This window comes from Salmo salar, chromosome ssa22 (genome assembly GCF_905237065.1).
Source record: "Salmo salar chromosome ssa22, Ssal_v3.1, whole genome shotgun sequence".
NCBI classification, from domain to species: Eukaryota; Metazoa; Chordata; class Actinopteri; order Salmoniformes; family Salmonidae; genus Salmo; species Salmo salar.
In genome coordinates, this window is record NC_059463.1 from 22,039,231 (window position 1) to 22,060,738 (window position 21,508).

Below are 21,508 nucleotides of genomic sequence, written 5' to 3' on the forward strand. Positions count from 1 at the left end.
GTCCTGGCAATACGACCTCAGGAACCTGCCCACCTCCTGGTTCACCCTCTCCGCCTGCCCATTGCTCTCGGGGTGATAACCGGAGGTCAAACTGACCAAGACCCCCAGCCGCTCCATAAACGCTCTCCAGACCCTGGATGTGAACTGGGAACCTCGATCAGAGACAATGTCCTCCGGCACCCCGTAGTGCCGGAAGACGTGGGTAAATAGGGCCTCCGCAGTCTGCAGGGCCGTAGGGAGACCGGGCAATGGGAGGAGACGGCAGGACTTAGAGAACCGATCCACAACCACCAGAATCGCCGTGTTCCCCTGAGAGGGGGGAAGATCTGTCAGGAAGTCAATGGACAGGTGCGACCATGGTCGTTGTGGAACGGGGAGGGGCTGTAACTTCCCTCTTGGTAGATGCCTAGGAGCCTTACTCTGGGCACACATCGAACAGGAAGAGACATAGGACCTCACGTCCTTAGCTAAGGTGGGCCACCAGTACTTCCCCCTTAGACTCCCCACTGTCCTCGCCTCACCAGGATGACCCGCAGTAGGTAGCGTGTGCGCCCACCGAATCAAACGATCACGAACACCGAGCGGCACATACATGCGCCCCACGGGCACCTGCGCGGGCGCAGGTTCCAACACCAATGCCCGCTCGATGTCCGCGTCCACCTCCCATACCACAGGTGCCACCAGCCTAGATGCTGGAATGATGGGAGTTGGATCGATGGGCCGGTCCTCCGTGTCATAGAGACGGGACAGCGCGTCGGCCTTAGTATTTAGGGAACCCGGTCTATAGGAGATGGTAAACCTAAACCGGGCGAAGAACATGGCCCACCTCGCCTGACGTGGATTCAGTCTCCTCGCTGCCCGGATGTACTCCAGGTTTCGGTGGTCGGTCCAGATGAGAAAGGGGTGTTTAGCCCCCTCAAGCCAGTGCCGCCACACCCTCAAAGCTTTAACCACTGCTAGCAACTCCCTGTCCCCCACATCGTAGTTACGCTCCGCCGAACTGAGCTTCTTCGAAAAGAAAGCGCAGGGGCGGAGTTTCAATGGCGCACCCGAGCGCTGTGATAGCACGGCACCCACCCCAGCCTCGGATGCGTCCACCTCCACTACGAACGCTAAAGACGGGTCCGGGTGCGCCAACACGGGTGCGTCGGTGAACAGCGTCTTCAATTTCTTGAAGGCTCCGTCTGCCTCCGTCGACCATCGCAAACGCACCGGCCCCCCCTTCAGCAGTGAGGTAATGGGAGCCGCTACCTGGCCAAAACCCCGGATAAACCTCCGGTAGTAATTGGCAAAGCCTAAAAACCGCTGCACCTCCTTCACCGTGGTTGGAGTCGGCCAATTACGCACGGCCTTAACGCGGTCACACTCCATCACCACCCCCGTGGTGGAAATGCGATAACCCAGAAAGGAGACGGCTCGTTTGGAAAACTCACACTTCTCAGCCTTAACGTATAGGTCATGCTTCAGCAGTCTACCAAGCACCTTGCGCACCAGGGACACATGCGCGGAGCGGGTGGCGGAATATATCAGAATGTCATCGATATATACAATCACGCCCTGCCCGTGCAGGTCCCTGAGAATCTCGTCAACAAAGGATTGAAAGACGGCTGGAGCATTTTTCAACCCATACGGCATGACGAGGTACTCATAATGGCCCGATGTGGTACTAAAGGCGGTTTTCCACTCGTCTCCCTTCTTGATACGCACCAGGTTATACGCGCTCCTGAGATCCAGTTTTGTGAAGAACTGCGCTCCGTGAAATGATTCCACTGCCGTAGCGATGAGAGGTAGTGGGTAACTAAACCCCACCGTAATAGCATTTAGACCTCGGTAATCAATGCACGGACGCAGACCTCCCTCCTTTTTCTTCACAAAAAAGAAACTCGAGGAAGCGGGTGAGATGGAGGGCCGAATGTACCCCTGTCCCAGGGATTCCGTGACATATGTCTCTATAGCCGCCGTCTCCTCCTGTGACAAGGGGTACACGTGACTCCTGGGAAGCGCAGCGTTAACCTGGAGATCTATCGCACAATCCCCCTGTCGATGAGGTGGTAATTTAGTCGCCCTCTTTTTACAAAAAGCGATCGCCAAATCGACGTATTCGGGGGGAATGCGCACGGTGGACACCTGGTCTGGACTCTCCACCGACGTGGCACCTATGGAAACTCCTAGACACCTACCTGAACACTCCTCTGACCACCCCTGGAGAACCCCCTGTTTCCACGAAATACGGGGATTGTGACCAGCCAGCCAGGGGACCCCCAGCACCACCGGAAACGCAGGCGAGTCAATAAGGAAAAAACGAATGCGTTCCTTATGATTCCCCAGCGTTACCATGTCCAGTGGCACCGTAGACTCCCTGACTAGCCCTGACCCTAATGGTCGGCTATCTAGGGAGTGCACGGGGAAAGGGGAATCTATCGGCACCCGCGGAATGCCCAGCTTAATGGCAAGTCCACGGTCCATAAAATTCCCAGCTGCGCCTGAATCGACTAGCGCCCTATGCTGGGAAGAGGGAAAAAATTTAGTAAACAAAACAGGTAAAAACACATGACCAACAGGGGGTTCTGGGTGAATCTGGTGCTGACTCACCTGAGGTAACCGAGAAGTGTTCTGCCTACCATCTCGACTCCCAGACTGGCTCCTCCGGCACCAGTCGGCCGTGTGTCCTCTCCGACCACAGCTGGTGCAGGAGGAGCCACCTCCTCCGGTGCCCCTTGGCACGGCCCCCCCTACCTCCATAGGGGTAGGGGCGGGGGTGGAACGGGCAGGAACCTCTCCGAACGCCCGCGGGCAGCCAGCAAGTTGTCCAGTCGTATGGACATATCTATCAGTTCGTCCAGGGACAGAGCTGTGTCCCGACAGGCCGAAAGCGGCGGGTGAACTCCGGGTAGTGGTCCCTCGCCGAGTCTGGACCGTTCCAGACCGCATTAGCCCACTCCAGAGCTCTGCCCGTCAGGCAGGAAACGAGGGCACTCTCGCTCTCCTCCCCCGTGGGAGCAGGTCTGACGGTGGCCAGGTACAGCTCAAGCTGGAGCAAAAACCCCTGGCACCCAGCCGCCGCCCCATTGTACTCCCTCGGGAGCGCCAGACGAAGCGCGCCAGAGCCAGACGTCATGGGAGGCGAAGATGGCTGTATCGGGGGAGGTGGAGGTGGAGAGAGGATACCACTTCTCTCCCATCTGTCCATCCTCTCCATCATCTGGTCCATTGCCGATCCGATGCGATGGAGGACTGTCGTGTGGTGGAGTACGCGTTCCTCCATCGAGGGCAGAGGAGTGGCCGCTGCTCCCGCTGATTTCATGCCTTCTATCACGGTGCGGGATTCTGTTACGGCTTGGTAATTGTGGAGGAGGAATGAGGCGCAGGAAGCAGCGAACACAGGGTAGTGGTGTTTTTAATATACACTCACAAAAAACAAATGTTCCCACACACAGAGGAGTATATACATGCGGCGTACAACAACGTCGACATGAACACAAGCCGTCACACAAGAAACAATCATTAATCCCGCACGAACAGGAGCGGGCCAGCTAAACTAAATAGCCCCTCTAATGGCTAATTGACCACAGGGGTCACAAAATAAAAAAAAGGGAAAAGCAAAAGGGAATCGGTGGCAGCTAATAGGCCGGTGACGACGACCGCCGAGCGCCACCCGAGCAGGAGGGGGCGCCACCGTCGGTGGGAATCGTGACAACACCGAGGAACTTGAACCTCTCGGCCCACTCCACCACAGCCTATCGATGTGGATGGGGTCATGCTTGCCCCTCCATATCCTGTAGTCCACAATCTGCTCCTTTGTCTTGCTGACATTGAGGGAGAGGTTGTTGACCACCTCCCTATAGGCTGCCTCATTGTCATTGGTGATCAGTCCTACCACCGTTGTGTCATCCGCAAACTTGATGATGGTTTTGGAGTCGTGGTTGAACAGGGTGTACAGGAGGGGACTAAGCACACACCCCTGAGGGGCATCCATGTTGATGATCAGTGTGGCAGATGTGTTGTTTCCTATACCCTCACTGCCTGCGGGTGGCCGCCAGTAAGTCTAGGATCCAGTTGCAGAGGGAGAAGTTCAGTTCCAGGGTCCTGAGCTTGGTGAGGAGCTTGGAGGGGACTATGGTGTTGAATGCTGAGCTTTAGTCAATTAACAGCATTCTTACATTCTGTAGGTATTCGTTTTGTCCAGGTGGAAGAGGGCAGTATGTAGTGCAATAGAGATTGCGTCATCTGTGGATCTTGATCACATATCTCTTTTTTTTTATTTGTGGGTATACTTGGGAACATATTTCCTAAAAGATTTTTTGTTGTTGCTGAATTCCTGTCTTTTTTTTTACCCAAAACAAAAATGTTTTTATTTGTATTTTTTACATTGGGGGCCAAAATAAATCACTCTTAGGCTGGTTTCTTGTAAACTGCTCTAGAGTTTACAAGAAACCTGAGGCACTTCCCAAAGAAAAAAGTAAACATGGCATTTCTTATATGATGTCACACCAATCTGATCTAGGCTTATAGTGTCATTTTAATGTCTGCCTCTATTCCCATGAAGTGCTGTATATGGGTGATTCTACAGAAGTGATGCAAATTGCAGTTCCACTCCAAAAAATATATTTAAAAAAAAACACGAGACATTCATTTACATCATGATATGTTCTAATTCAATCCAAGGCAATAACAAAAAAATATTACTTGTTAAAAAAACTTGTATTTGTTTGAAATATAATTTCCCAAATAAATGTTCCATGCAATATATCTCAGTATTTGAATAATTTATACAGACGTTTTTGCTTATCTTTAACAAAGGTGTCAATAATTTCAGACCCCACTCTGTCTACCTGACATATGTTGGAAGACACAGTTTGAGAAAAATATGATACAGTAGCTTGCGAAAGTATTCACCCCCCTTGGCATTTTTCCTATTTTGTTGCCTTACAATCTGGAATTAAAATATATATTTTTTAAGGTTTGTATTGTTTGATTTACACAACATGCCTACCACTTTGAAGATGCAAAATATTTTTATTGTGAAACAAACAAGAAATAAGACATAAAAACTGAAAACTTGAGCGTGCGTAACTATTCACCCCCAAAAGTCAATACTTTGTGGAGACACCTTTTGCAGCAATTACAGCGTCAAGTCTCTTGGGGTATGTCTCTATAAGCTTTGCACATCTAGCCACTGGGATTTTTGCCCATTCTTCAAGGCAAAACTGCTCCAGCTCCTTCAAGTTGGATGGGTTCCGCTGGTGTACAGCAATCTTAAAGTCATACCACAGATTCTCAATTGGATTGAGGTCTGGGCTTTGACTAGGCCATTCCAAGATATTTAAATGTTTCCTCTTAAACCTCTCGAGTGTTGCTTTAGCAGTATGCTTAGGGTCATTGTCCTGCTGGAAGGTGAACCTCCGTCCCAGTTTCAAATCTCTGGAAGACTGAAACAGGTTTCCCTCAAGAATTTCCCTGTATTTAGCGCCATCCATCATTCCTTCAATTCCGACCAGTTTCCCAGTCCCTGCAGATGAAAAAAGATGCTGTTCTCGGGGTGATGAGAGGTGTTGGGTTTGCGCCAGACATAGCATTTTCCTTTGATGGCCAAAAAGCTCAATTGTAGTCTGACCAGAGTGCCTTCTTCCATATGTTTGGGGAGTCTCCCACATGCCTTTTTTTTCTTTAAGCAATGGCTTTTTTTCTGGCCACTCTTCCATAAAGCCCAGCTCTGTGGAGTGTGCGGCTTAAAGTGGTCCTATGGACAGATACTCCAATCGCCGCTGTGGAACTTTGCAGCTCTTTCAGGGTTATCTTTGGTCTCTATGTTGCCTCTCTGATTAATGCCCTCATTGCCTGGTCCGTGAGTTTTGGTGGGCGGCCCTCTCTTGGCAGGTTTGTTGTGGTGCCATATTCTTTCAATTTTTTAATAATGGATTTAATGGTGCTCTGTGGGATGTTCAAAGTTTCTGATGTTTTTTTATAATCCAACCCTGATCTGTACTTCTCCACAACTTTGTCCCTGACCTGTTCCTGACCTGTTTGTTGCCGCTTGCTTGGTGGTGTTGCAGACTCTAGGGCCTTTCAGAACAGGTATATACACTGCTCAAAAAAATAAAGGGAACACTTAAACAACACAATGTAACTCCAAGTCAATCACACTTCTGTGAAATCAAACTGTCCACTTAGGAAGCAACACTGATTGACAATAAATTTCACATGCTGTTGTGCAAATGGAATAGACAACAGGTGGAAATTATAGGCAATTAGCAAGACACCCCCAATAAAGGAGTGGTTCGGCAGGTGGTGACCACAGACCACTTCTCAGTTCCAATGCTTCCTGGCTGAAATTTTGGTCACTTTTGAATGTTGGCGGTGCTTTCACTCTAGTGGTAGCATGAGACGGTGTCTACAACCCACACAAGTGGCTCAGGTAGTGCAGCTCATCCAGGATGGCACATCAATGCGAGCTGTGGCAAGAAGGTTTGCTGTGTTTGTCAGCGTAGTGTCCAGAGCATGGAGGCGCTACCAGGAGACAGACCAGTACATCAGGAGACGTGGAGGAGGCCGTAGAAGGGCAACAACCCAGCAGCAGAACCGCTACCTCCGCCTTTGTGCAAGGAGGAGCAGGAGGAGCACTGCCAGAGCCCTGCAAAATGACCTCCAGCAGGCCACAAATGTGCATGTGTCTGCTCAAATGGTCAGAAACAGACTCCATGAGGGTGGTATGAGGGCCAGATGTCCACAGGTGGGGGTTGTGCTTACAGCCCAACACCGTGCAGGATGTTTGGCATTTGCCAGAGAACACCAAGATTGGCAAATTCGCCACTTGCGCCCTGTGCTCTTCACAGATGAAGCAGGTTCACACTGAGCACATGTGACAGACGTGACAGAGTCTGGAGACGCCGTGGAGAACGTTCTGCTGCCTGCAACATCCTCCAGCATGACCGGTTTGGCGGTGGGTCAGTCATGGTGTGGGGTGGCATTTCTTTGGGGGCCACACAGCCCTCCATGTGCTCGCCTGAGGTAGCCTGACTGCCATTAGGTACCGAGATGAGATCCTCAGACCCCTTGTGAGACCATATGCTGGTGCGGTTGGCCCTGGGTTCCTCCTAATGCAAGACAATGCTAGACCTCATGTGGCTGGAGTGTGTCAGCAGTTCCTGCAAGAGGAAGGCATTGATGCTATGGACTTGCCCGCCCGTTCCCCAGACCTGAATCCAAATGAGCACATCTGGGACATCATGTCTCGCTCCATCCACCAACGCCACGTTGCACCACAGACTGTCCAGGAGTTGGCGGATGCTTTAGTCCAGGTCTGGGAGGAGATCCCTCAGGAGACCATGAGCCGCCACCTCATCAGGAGCATACCCAGGCGTTGTAGGGAGGTCATACAGGCACGTGGAGGCCACACACACTACTGAGCCTCATTTTGACTTGTTTTAAGGACATTACATCAAAGTTGGATCAGCTTGTAGTGTGGTTTTCCACTTTAATTTTGAGTGTGACTCCAAATCCAGACCTCCATGGGTTGATAAATTGGATTTCCATTGATTATTTTTGTGTGATTTTGTTGTCAGCACATTCAACTATGTAAAGAAAAAAGTATTTAATAAGATTATTTCTTTCATTCAGATCTAGGATGTGTTGTTTAATTGTTCCCTTTATTTTTTTGAGCATTGTATAAAAAGCAACGGTGTCAGTTTAATGTATGTGGTCAGCACTGAAGTATGCAGGTTTCCATGAAGTTCCATGGGACTCGCTGTATACAAACCCATTTAAGAAGAGGAATACCCTGGATACTGAAAGCAGCTAGTCTTTCTTGCCATAGTTACAATTGCAATCATTTCCCTGCTGGCAATCGCCTCAAAGTATACAAACATCTGTAGTAGAGGATTTATACCATGAACCATTAACTCTTAATTGATATATCGAATGTTACTTCTGTTTAGGAATGTAGAGGAATGGACAAATATTTACACATAACGGCCCACAATGAAGCATGATAAGAAGAGTTTAGAAACAATACCAGTCAGAATGGCCTGGGACTGGTCTATGAAAACGTTTTACATTCACACAAGTGTCCACACTCATATATATGGATTTGGTTGGACACATTCTTTGCTTATCCAAACAATTACCTGTAATTCTGACTTGAAGTGGGGTCCAAGAGCCCTAGAAATGAGAATAATTCAAAACGGTGAACTCTTTATGAACACAGTAATAGTGTGCTATGAGAGGGTTAACCTGTGAATAAGGAAGAAGAAGAAAGGTCAGCTCATTATAAGCTCAGACACACATCACAGCTATTCAGACACATGCCTCTGAAATCCCTCTCCTTCATTCATTATGTCCAATTAGGAAAACGTCACACGGCAGTTCCTCCTGGAACAGTGCAAAATAGAAAAACATACTGTCAACCATGATTAGAGGCAAACCCTCTGTTTTCAAAAGTCACTGAAGCATCATTGAGCCTTGGAGGCCAAGCCAAAACAGGGTAGGGTCTGGCTGCAGTTACCAGAGTTAGGATAGGTTCCTCTTCACAGGGCTCAGTCAGCTACTATACTGTTACTGTACTCTACTGTACTGCCTGTTGGCTGACCCTCCACCTACCAGGAAAATTGTAAAGTTGAATCTATTTAGGTAGCATTTAATACCAAATGTACCAAGATTTGACACAAGTCTATTTAATATGAAGTAATATTTCTCCTCATCATGTAATAAATGTTACATACGATATATATGGCTCTATGTGGTTATCTGATGAAGAATGTGGTGAAAACTCTGTAGGCTAGCTACCAGTTGACATTGGCTGTAAAGGGAAAGCGAGCCAGGCTATCACACACTGAGTCCCTTTCTCTGCATGGAGGATGTTGATGCATTATTAAAGCATTACTAGTGTGAGGCAGCGCACGCCTGCCAGTCCACTCAGGATCTAGCTGGTTTGGCCTCACAGACACTTGAGGTTGAGCTGTCAGAGGCTGGGTCTCCGTGCTGTTGCTCTCGTTTCTCTACTTCTCTCAGATGTGCAAATGACCTCCTACGTCCTCTATCATTCTTTCTCTGAGTCATGCTGTAGTGTAAACCTGGGCAGCCTCTGTCTCACTCTCTCTAAACCTGTCAACCCACAGAGGTTTAAATCTAACACTCTCGCTGACATAATATGGGTCATTCTACAGAAGTGGTGCAGATTGGGGGTTGGAAAGGAATGCTAATTTGTACAGTGCCTTGCAGAAGAACTCATCCCCCTTGGCGTTTTTCCTATTTTGTTGCATTACAACCTGTCATTTAAGTGGATTTTTATTTGGGTTTCATGTAATGGGCATACACAAAATAGTCCAAATTGGTGAAGTGAAATGAAAAAAATTACTTGTTTCAAACAATAAAAACAAATACAAAAACGGAAAGTGGTGTGTGCATATGTATTCACCCCCTTTGCTATGAAGCACCTAAATAAGATCTGGTGCAACCAATTACCTTCAGAAGTCACATAATTAGTTAAATGAAGTCCACCTGTGTGCAATTTAAGTGTCACATGATCTGTCACATGATCTTGGTATATATAACTGCTCAAAAAAATAAAGGGAACACTAATATAACACATCCTAGATCTGAATGAATGAAATAATCTTATTAAATACTTTTTTCTTTACATAGTTGAATGTGCTGACAACAAAATCACACACAAATAATCAATGGAAATCCAATTTATCAACCCATGGAGGTCTGGATTTGTTGTCACACTCAAAATTAAAGTGGAAAACCACACTACAGACTGATCCAACTTTGATGTAATGTCCTTAAAACAAGTCAAAATGAGGTGGGCTCCTGAGGGATCTCCTCCCAGACCTGGACTAAAGCATCCGCCAACTCCTGGACAGTCTATGGTGCAACGTGGCGTTGGTGGATGGAGCGAGACATGATGTCCCAGATGTGCTCAATTGGATTCAGGTCTGGGGAATGGGCAGGCCAGTCCATAGCATCAATGCCTTCCTCTTGCATGTACTGCTGACACACTCCAGCCACATGAGGTCTAGCATTGTCTTGCATTAGGAGGAACCCAGGGCCAACCGCACCAACATATGGTCTCACAAGGGGTCTGAGGATCTCATCTCGGTACCTAATGGCAGTCAGGCTACCTCTGGCGAGCACATGGAGGGCTGTGCGGCTCCCCAAAGAAATGCCACCCCACACCATGACTGACCCACCGCCAAACCGGTCATGCTGGAGGATGTTGCAGGCAGCAGAACGTTCTCCACGGCGTCTCCAGACTCTGTCACGTCTGTCACGTGCTCAGTGTGAACCTGCTTTCATCTGTGAAGAGCATAGGGCGCCAGTGGCGAATTTGCCAATCTTGGTGTTCTCTGGCAAATGCCAAACATCCTGCACGGTGTTGGGCTGTAAGCACAACCCCTACCTGTGGACGTCGGGCCCTCATACCACCCTCATGGAGTCTGTTTCTGACCGTTTCAGCAGACACATGCACATTTGTGGCCTGCTGGGGGTCATTTTGCAGGGCTCTGGCAGTGCTCCTCCTCCTGCTCCTTGCACAAAGGCGGAGGTAGCAGTACTGCTGCTGGGTTGTTGCCCTCCTACGGCCTCCTCCACGTCTCCTGATGTACTGGCCTGTCTCCTGGTAGCGCCTTCATGCTCTGGACACTACGCTGACAGACACAGCAAACCTTCTTGCCACAGCTCGCATTGATGTGCCATCCTGGATGAGCTGCACTACCTGAGCCACTTGTGTGGGTTGTAGACTCCGTCTCATGCTACCACTAGAGTGAAAGCACCGCCAGCATTCAAAAGTGACCAAAACATCAGCCAGGAAGCATAGGAACTGAGAAGTGGTCTGTGGTCTCCACCTGCAGAACCACTCCTTTATTGGGGGTGTCTTGCTAATTGCCTATAATTTCCACCTGTTGTCTATTCCATTTGCACAACAGCATGTGAAATTTATTGTCAATCAGTGTTGCTTCCTAAGTGGACAGTTTGATTTCACAGAAGTGTGATTGACTTGGAGTTCCATTGTGTTGTTTAAGTGTTCCCTTTATTTTTTGAGCAGTGTATAAAGATGTCATTAAAGGGACCCTGCAAAGTGCCATTGCTTCCAGGCACTGATAAAGTATTCTTACTAACTGCATCGATACCAAGAAACATCGAATGAACAGTATTGCAGGCTACACACACAGCTATGCAACAACAACTTCCCACATAGGAACAGGTGAAAACAGGCTACCTAAGTATGACTCTCAATCAGCAACAATGATGTAAAGCTGTTCCTGATTGAGAGCCATACCAGGCCAACAAAGATATACACAACATAGACAGAAGATAGAAATACGAAATAAAGAACATAACCCAAAAAACATGGAATACTCTAACCAAACACCCCTCTACATAAACACATATGCTAACAAACCCCGAACCACATAAAACAAATACCCCCCTGCCACGTCCTGACCAAACTACAATAACAAATAACCCCTTTACTGGTCAGAACGTGACACTACTATAGAAAAATAAGTAGGAGGCTATTTTTAACAATGTAAAAGGGCATGTGAACATTATACCGGTGAACATTTACAATAAACCCCCATATTTCTGAATGACCCTACTGTTTCTTACTGTTTAATTACTGTGGGATTAAACACATTTAGAGCTCCCCAAATCTCTTCCCCCTCCACATGGGTCAGGCACCTTAATCACAGTGGGCTTAGGGGCCCTGTGGCACTAAGGGCAGAGAGACCAGAGGCCCTGCAGAGAAAGGAGTGTGTCAGCACTTTGAGAGGGAGAGCTAATGGCCCTCTCTGGCCTCCAGCCTGCTTGCCACATACATGCCCCATGGCAGGGCCACTGGACATAGTGGCAGCCCCAGCTTAATGGGCAGAGAGCAGCTGAGAGAGTGATAGGAAAGGGAGAAGGGGGAAGAGTGTGGAGTTAGAGGTTGACCGTGGGTAAATCCTGAGGGGATTGGTCCTCATACCATGCTCACACAAGTCAGTTAATTACCAAACTCTAATGGTCCTCTCTGGTCCACACCAGCTCAAACTCAATAAACACTGTTGGAAGAAAGGGACCAAGTGGCCAAGTGCCAGGAACGAGAGTGGTCCAACAAACTCTTTGGGCTTATTCATACAGCCTGACTCCCATCAAGTTTAGTAAGTTCTTCAGGTCTATAAGAGAGAAGCATAAAAATAATGTACGTTTCTGTAAAGTGAAAATTTGCACCACTCTTTATAATCTACACATCAGTCAGAAGGATAACATTGGTCACTCTCACATTTTCAGACAAGTCCTAAGGTTGCTAAGCTGCTTGTCAAACCCTCAGAGAGAATGTCCATTTGTACTGTCACTGAAGGCTGGCAATGGTTTCCCCTCCTATTACTGCGGCGAGCAAGCTGGCATGAATTCAGATTACTGTTGCAAAACTACACCAACCCAGCTACGACTGGGCCGTTCCATGAAATGAGAGCCTTTTGCAACCCTTTGATATTTTAAGTAGACATTTGTGCACCAATATTGTATTTTAAAAGCCTGTTATATTCAATGAAGTGCCTTTAATATAGACCACATGGAGAATTCAATTAATCAGATTTTTATATGAATAAATATTTGCTAAAGTGCCAAAATTCAGCATTTTGACATGTCCCTCCGTGCACCCTCTGTGACTTCCAGGAAGATTTTAAGCCATTTAACCCGAAAATTTCACAACTTTTTATTTGGCTGATTTAAGATGAAATCTTCAACCCTGTTATGGTCAACCCTGTTACTTTATTTGGCAGAATGTTTAAATTAGGTGCAATTAAAATATTTTTTTTCACCAAGTTACACATCTCAAAAGACACCGAATTGGTGGAACGACCCTACCGCTTTTGTCATTTACAACACACACGACGTTAATAGACACATCTATCAGAGAAAAACCTTTCTATGTTTTACCCCATTGAGTAGAATCCATTGTGTAGTTGAATAGCATGATTCAAACCATTGGATACAGCCAAGACTTTGGCATTTAAAATGAGCACAAACATGTTCCCTAAAAAATGCCAAAATCTTTTCAGGTAGATCCATTTCTAATGATACTTGGACCCCAGAGGAAAAAAACTGGACAAATTTGAGAGCTTTTTAATGTGTTACATAAAGCATCAACTTAATCAGAGAGAACATCATGCCAAATAATTCAAATAAAGTTCACTGTCAATCATAACGCCCCAGGAATAATTGTAGCAGGTTAGGAGAACTTACCCAGCAGTTTAGGATAATTAATGTAGCCGTTTAGGAGACTGAGGTTAAGGTTAGGAAAAGGGTTAGGGTTAGCGAAAATGCTCTCCTAAACTGCTATGAAAATCACTTTGTTTCAAAATGGTGTGAAAAGAGTGGAACACAGCTGCACAGTTGATGCATGCATAATTCATAAGTCAAATCTGCCACACCTCCACACTCTTAGAAAGAAGGTTTCCAAAAGGGTTCTGCGGTTGTCCCCATAGGAGAACCCTTTTTGGTTCCAGGTAGAACTATTTTGGGTTCCAGGTAGAGTATATGTGTCAGTCTAAATCTGCTTCGCAGGAATGTTGTCTTTAGTAATGATTATGGTTAGATCATAAGGTGTGAAAGGTTTTGAATGTTAGACTAGGAGCAACTTTACATTGTATTGGAAGATTGGAGTGGTGTGTATAATGCTCTTACTAGCCTTCAGTATTTTAGTTAGTTCTACTGTAGTGTTTTTTATTGTGTAGTACAACATAACAAATATGTGTACAGCTTTTATAGCAGTTGTTCTGTAATAACTATGTTTCACGGAATCATGGCTGAATGACGACATGGATATTCAGCTAGCGGGATATATGCTGCACCGGCAAGATAGAACAGCACACTCCAGTAAGACGTGGGGGGGTGGTCTGTGCATATTTGTAAACAACAGCTGGTGCACGAAATTTAAGGAAGTCTCTAGATTTTGCTCGCCTGAAGTATATTGTGATAAATTGCAGGCCACACTACTTGCCTAGAGAGTTTTCAGCTATACTTTTCGTGGCTGTTTATTTACCACCACAGACAGACGCTGGCACTAAGACCGCACTCAGTCAGCTGTATAAGGAAATAAGCAAACAGGAAACCACTCACACAGAGGCGGCGCTCCTAGTGGCCGGAGACTTTAATACAGGGAAATTAAATCAGTTCTACCAAATTTATATCAACATGTTAAATGTGCAACCAGAGGGAAAACATTTCTAGATCACCTGTACTCCACACACAGAGATGCATACAAAGCTCTCCCTCGCTCTCCATTTGGTAAATCCGACTACAACTCTATCCTCCTGATTCCTGCTTACGAGCAAAAATTAAAGCAGGAAGCACCAGTGACTCGGTCTATAAAAAGGTGGTCAGATGAAGCAGATGCTAAACTACAGGACTGTTTTGCTATTACAGACTGCAATATGTTCTGGGATTCTTCCGATGGCATTGAGGAGTACATCACATCAGTCACTGGCTTTATCAATAAGTGCATCGAGGATGTCGTCCCCACAGTAACTGTACGTACATACCCCAACCAGAAGCCATGGATTACAGGCAACATTCACACTGAGCTAAAGGGTAGAGCTGCCACTTTCAAGGTGAGGGACTCTAACCCGGAAGCTTACAAGAAATCCTGCTATACCCTGCGACGAACCATCAAACAGGCAAAGCGTCAATACAGGGCTAAGATTGAATCATACTACACCGGCTCCGATGCTCATCTTATGTGGCAGGGCTTGCAAACTATTACAGAATACAAAGGGAAGCACAGCCGCTAGCTGCCCAGTGACCCGAGCCAACCAGATGAGCTAAATCACTTCTATGCTCGCTTCGAGGCAAGCAACACTGAGGCATGCATGAGAGCATCAGCTGTTCGGGACGACTGTGTGATCACACTCTCCGTAGCCGACGTGAGTAAGCCCTTTAAACAGGTCAACATACACAAGGCTGCGGGGCCAGACGGATTACCAGGACGTGTGCTCCGGGCATGTGCTGAGCAACTGGCAGATGTCTTCACTGACATTTTCAGCATGTCCCTGATTGAGTCTGTAATATCAACATGTTTCAAGCAGACCACCATAGTCCCTGTGCCCAAGAACACAAAGGCAACCTGCCTAAATGACCACAGACCCGTAGCACTCACGTCCGTAGCCATGAAGTGCTTTGAAAGGTTGGTAATGGCTCACATCAACACCATTATGCCAGAAACCCTAGACCCACTCCAATTTGCATACTGCCCAAACAGATCCACAGATGATGCAATCTCTATTGCACTCCACACTGCCCTTTCCCACCTGGACAAAAGGAACACTTATGTGAGAATGCTATTCATTGACTACAGCTAAGCGTTCAACACCATATTACCCTCAAAGCTCATCACTAAGCTAAGGATCCTGGGACTAAACACCTCCCTCTGCAACTGGATCCTGGACTTCCTGACGTGCCGCCCCCAGGTGGTGAGGGTAGGTAGCAACACATCTGCCATGCTGATCCTCAACACTGGAGCTCCCCAGGGGTGCATGCTCAGTCCCCTCCTGTACTCCCTGTTCACCTACGACTGCATGGCCAGGCACGACTCCAACACCATCATTACGTTTGCAGATGACACAACAGTGGTAAGCCTGATCACCGACAACGACGAGACAGCCTATAGGGAGGAGGTCAGAGACCTGGCCGGGTGGTGCCAGAATAACAACCTATCCCTCCATGTAACCAAAACTAAGGAGATGATGGTGGACTACAGGAAAAGGAGAACCGAGCACGCCCCCATTCTCCTCGACGGGGCTGTAGTGGAGCAGGTTGAGAGCTTCAAGTTCCTTGATGTCCACATCAACAACAATCTAGAATGGTTCAAACACACCAAGACAGTCATGAAGAGGGCACGACAAAGCCTATTCCCCCTCAGGAAACTAAAAAGATTTGGCATGGGTCCTGAGATCCTCAAAAGGTTCTACAGCTGCAACATCGAGAGCATCCTGACTAGTTGCATCACTGGCTGGTATGGCAATTGCTCGGCTTCTGATCGCAAGGAACTACAGAGGGTAGTGCGTACGGCCCAGTACATCACTGGGGCTAAACTGCCTGCCATCCAGGACCTCTACACCAGGCGGTGTTGGAGGAAGGCCCTCAAAATTGTCAAGCGGTACCGGAGTGCCAAGTCTAGGACAAAAAGGCTTCTCAACAGTTTTTACCCCCAAGCCATAAGACTCCTGAACAGGTAATCAAATGGCTACCCGGACTATTTTTATTGTGTGCCCCCCCCCCAACTCCTCTTTTTACGTTGCTGCTACTCTCTGTTTATCATATATGCTCAGTCACTTTAACTATACATTCATGTACATACTACCTCAATTGGGCCGACCAACCAGTGCTCCCGTACATTGGCTAACCGGGCTATCTGCATTGTGTCCCACCCACCACCTGCCAACCCCTCTTTTACGCTACTGCTACTCTCTGTTCATCATATATGCATAGTCATTTTAACCATATCTACACGTACATACTACCTCAATCAGCCTGACTAACCGGTGTCTGTATGTAGCCTCGCTACTGTGTATAGCCTGTCTTTTTACTGTTGTTTTATTTCTTTACTTACCTATTGTTCACCTAATACCTTTCTTGCACTATTGGTTAGAGCCTGTAAGTAAGTATTTCACTGTAACCTGTTGTATTCGGCGCACGTAACAAATAAACTTTGATTTGATTTTATGTCATTAGATTAGTGTGAATGGAAGTTCAGTTGTAAATTGTAATAGTTCAGTAAATATTTCAGTATGATAGTCCTGCATTCTTGCATCCTCTTACACTGCTTTATAAGGTCATTTAAACAGTCCGATCTGACATGATGAATTAATGCAAACAGACATTAGTTGGAGCCCATGGCAGTATGCCAAATCCACACATCCAAAGAAATAATCCTCCAAACACAGTAGTGCTTCTATAGGAAGGGTAATGGTCTGACTTTGGCCATGTGTAAGCCAAAGACTCTTTCAATTATGTGTAAAAAAGAAATAATCATAATTAAAACATGTTGTGGTGTGCTTGCTCAATGTCTTCTGTAATACCCTCAAACATTACAAAACTTTATGAATCTGTAATGCTGTAAAGCAAAGTTGGGACTTGGGGTCATTTCTCTAGGCATTTCAGGGTGTCAGTTCAGTGGTCAATTTATGTTTCTGATATCAATTGGCATAGCTAAGCTGACAAAATGTTTAGGCAGAATTGAGGGACATATTTCAACACACATGCATTGTTTGGATATTTGTTTATTCCAAAGTCTGTCTTGACAAAGAAGGCCTTTGTTGACACACAAAGTAGTAGAGGTTTGCGTAATATGCATCTACCTTGTTTAACATGTTTATTACGTTATCCGGTTTTATTACATTAGAAATGTAAAAGTTATTACCATTGTTACATACCTGCTTAGTGTTTCACAGTGTTGTTCATGGTTCATATCAGAACGGAGGAAGGAAATCATGGTAACAACTGCCATAAAAGAAGGAGAATGCATTTGTTATCTGGGAGTTTACTGTAAATACTGTACAGTGGTGAGGAGCATACGAGTCATGGGCTCAGGTGTGAAGCAAGCTTACGTAAAAATATCACGTTGTTTCGTGTTGTTCAGCACCCAATCAACACCTCTGATCCTGACAGAGTACCATGAGGAAGACATGGCATTTCCTGTCTCAAATGAGAGAGTGGTGACAAGGAACAGGATCAGGTCTCTTACTTTATAATTCATTGCTTTGGCACTAAAACCCTCATGGACTGCACTGCATTATTACAAAAATACAGTCATACTTTTTTGTAGGTCAGATTCACTATCAGGCCTAATATACTGTAGAACTTAGATGTTAGTAGTCACGAAAACCATGTGATGTCCATTGCCTGCCAATGAAAAGTGGCAATTCCTTCAGTACAGTTCCACGTAAAGCTGGCTTTGTAATACCATCTTAACAAAGGGATGTCTTCAAAGCCCAGTTTCATCCTATAGAGGGATAACAATTGAATAATCCTTCATCATTCTAAGATAACTCAAACATACAACCATTGAGCTAATAATTGGGAAGATGACGTTTCAATGCTATTCAGCATTAGCTGCAAGATGGCTGGGAAAGGATTCTTGGAAGTTGGCCACAGTTTTAAGCAGTTCAGAAGGCCAACAATCTCCATGGGTCCAGATTAACATGCCATGGCTTTAGCCTTAATAACAGAGGTCCAATTGTATTGTGCTGCTGGGAAGAGCATGGACTTAAGGCCAGCAAAACCATTTGAGAGGTGTGTTTTAATTTGTATGAAGCTGTGAAAACATAAAAACATTGTCAGCTGAGGCAGCGGTCACTGGGAAAAGGGTGAATAATCATTGATTACATTGACGAATACTGTACTAACCTATTTCAGCCATCTTCTACAACAACAGGCCTTACACTGATTTTGTAAAGCTCTCTCTGATGAAGTACAACTTCTGTTTTATCCTTGTCTGGGATGGTCTTGAATACTGTTGCAATGCCCAGATTGTAGAATGGGCTTCCAAACAGGAGCGGTCCAGTCTGGTTATCAGAAACACCTGTGACACATTCCTTGCTGAGAAAGGTTAGTGACTCACTACAGCAGTCTGCATAATGAGGGGAGGCCCTTCTGTCTAGAGGACATTATCGTTATCTTTGTCATTCACCAAAAATCTGCTCAGCACAAGAACCACAACTGCTGTCCTGCATAGGAGGTTGTGAATAGGGATGTGACAAATGTACATTTTTTCTTGACGTTTAAACTGACATTTATTGTTAATGTTTTTTATTAAAACGATAAGAAAAAAAAACATAAAACACCACGTCAAATTACAATGCAGAATAATGGCCATATTACTTATGTATGACCGCTAGGGCCAGGCAATGAATGTATATCTACAGCAACCCTTTACAGACATAGAACGCAGCTACAGTAACATGTCGATAGTGACAATTAAAAACTTTTCAGACAATTAAAAACAGTGCCGCATCAGGTCTGTACAGAGCCGGCGGCAGAGCGAATCTATTAGACGGTCCTTTGATATCCATCGGCGGGCACATTTTTACAAGGAACCTCCTATGTGTGCACACGCTTTAATGAGCGTTATAGTAATGAGCGTTATAGAGCGTTATAGCAGCTCCTGAGTTTCAAGTTTGGGGGAAGCTTACAATTTTTCCTACCATTTCTACGGATCTGCGTGAAAGTTGTATGTGTATGTGCATTTTCGTGGAACAGTTTAATTTCAAAAGTAACGTTTTCGTTTCTCAAAACCATTGTCATATGGTTAATCAAAAATCTGAGGTAAAATTATAAAATCTTAAAGTTAAAATTCAACTAAGGCATGATGAGCATCAGCCTCTGCCATATGGACACATTGATACACTGTGGACCATTGGCGGCTAAAGAAGTGAGCACATAGAACTCAGAGATAACCTATAGGCCAGTGCTACTTACTCACAATATTTTGTAAGGGGGCCACTTTTGGTTGAGACAATCATTCAGAGGGCTGCACAGATCTTTCATTTGTTGTACTTTTTCTTCCAATATTACCAATTATCAATTGAGAACAAATTCAGAGCAATAGAGCACATGCAATTGATTTGATGTACAGCACATCACAAATAGTGATGTATGAGCGAAAATGTCCCTTCTACTCCTTGACTGAATTCATTCTAAATGTATAGTCTGTTGTTGCTATCCTTGTGAGGCAATCCAGGTGTGCATTGGTCAGTCTGTTTCTATGTGTTTGTTTCACAATGTTCATTGTTGAAAATGTTGCTTCACATGAATAAGTGCTGACAAAAAATTATGTTACCTTTTGCACACACTGCTTCAGAAGTGGATATTCTGTGTCTGACACAAGGCCCCAGAAATGGGTAACACCTGATCTTAGTTCACCTTGCAATGTGTCATTTGCCTGCAGCTCCACTATCTCACTCTCTATTCCAGCACAGTCAGGACAGAGGGCTGTGATGACTGGGGTCAGAGATGACACTGGATGACACATGAAAGGGGTTCTCAATGAAGATGAAAAACTCCTTGTACTCCATGATATCCTTGAATCTTGACTCAAACTTAGACTTCAACTCTTTCAACACATGCACAAATGCATCATAGCTAAAATGTTGCAGTATGTCTGGGTTGGATGTGGTGACTGCTCTGAATTTTGGTAAATGAACAAATTGTCTGTCAGGTATGAAGATTGTGGTGATTTTATTTTGAAATGCTGTGACCACACGCAGCATTTTCCCCTGAGTTTTAGCTTTCCCTTGGAGCTGGAGATTCATCGTGTTCATGTGGCATCCTTTAAAAAAGCCAGCTTTAACCCCTGTGCGGCCTCCGTCCCGCATCATCCAGCGAAAAATCCTATCGCCATTAGCATAACAAAATTGAATAATTTTTTTTTTTCATTTTTTTTTTTCAAATTATATCGTTTTATAGATACACCTCTCCTGAATCGAACCACGTCGTCCGATTTCAAAAAGGCTTTACAGCAAAAGCAAAACATTAGATTATGTTAGAGGAGTATATCGTAAAAGTAGCCACATAGCCATTTTCCGACCAACCACATGCATCACAAATAACCAAAAAACAGATAAATGCAGCCCTAACCTTTGACAATCTTCATCAGATGACACACCTAGGACATCATGTTACACAATACATGCATTCTTTTGTTCGATAAAGTTCATATTTATATATAAAAACAGCATTTTACATCGGTGCGTAACGTTGACTAACTATTTTCCCTCAAATGCATCCGATGAAACAGCGCTACAATTTACTAAATTACTATTCGAAAACATTTTTAAAATGTAATATTGTCATTCTAAGATTTATAGATGAATATCTCTTGAAAGCACCTGTAATGCCAGATTTAAAAATAACTTTACTGGGTAATCACACTTTGCGATAAAAGGGGATGCGATACTCAGAACAATAGGCTAGCAATAGCAATAGGCTAGCCATCTTGGAACAATCGCATATCAAATCTTGTATACTATTGTCAATAATCCCTTACCTTTGATTATCTTCATCCTTAGGCACTTCCAGGAATCCCAGGTCCACAACAAATGTATTTTCGTTCGAAAAAGTTCATCCTTTATGTTCCATTAGCTTGTTGTTGTTAGCGCGTTCTGAAGGCTGCACCAAAAGTTCCGACGTGCGCCGGGCTACTCTTTCAACAAAATGCATTTTTTTCTTATTTAGGTTCGTTCAAACATGTCAAACGTTGTATAACATAAATCTTTAGGGCCTTTTTCAACCAGAGCTCTAATAAGATTCGAGGGGGACAATTGCATTGTGTTTCAAAACGTTTCGAAAGGGAAGGGTAACCAGGGGCGCCGGCGTCATAATGGTGATGGCCCTCTCCGTGTGACCACGTTCCACAGCGTGTCATTCTGTCAGTTTTCACAGTAGGAGACTCAAATCACGTTGTAAAGACTGGGGACATCTAGTGGAAGCAATATGAAGTGCTCAATGAACCATAGCTCACGGTGTGATT